A 391-nucleotide genomic window follows, 5' to 3' on the forward strand; every position below is an offset into this window, starting at 1 on the left:
TTTAGATGTTTTAAAACCCTAAAATGATTTCGGGGTTTGGGGGAAATCAATGCATTTATTGTATTTTTGGGATATTTTTGAATAAGCTTTTCTCTTTAGTTGAAATGCCCTGAGATATGGAAAAGGGAAAATGTTAGTCTGTGGGGAAAATGGCCCCATAATAGCCATACACTGAGTGTGTATCTTGTATTTTTTTTATAAAAATTTAAACATTTTTTTTTTCCAAGTACTACTTTTTATTTTCATAAGGGGCTGTTTGTATTAACTTTGAAAAATTACACTGATACTATTATTGCAAAGACAGTTTTTACTTTTAAACATCGAAGTGAAAAAGCAAGAAAAAAGTTTTTTGTATTTTTTTTAATTCAATGTAATTTGTTTCAATTTTTGC

Source organism: Penaeus monodon, chromosome 28, assembly GCF_015228065.2.
Source record: "Penaeus monodon isolate SGIC_2016 chromosome 28, NSTDA_Pmon_1, whole genome shotgun sequence".
Taxonomy (NCBI): Eukaryota; Metazoa; Arthropoda; class Malacostraca; order Decapoda; family Penaeidae; genus Penaeus; species Penaeus monodon.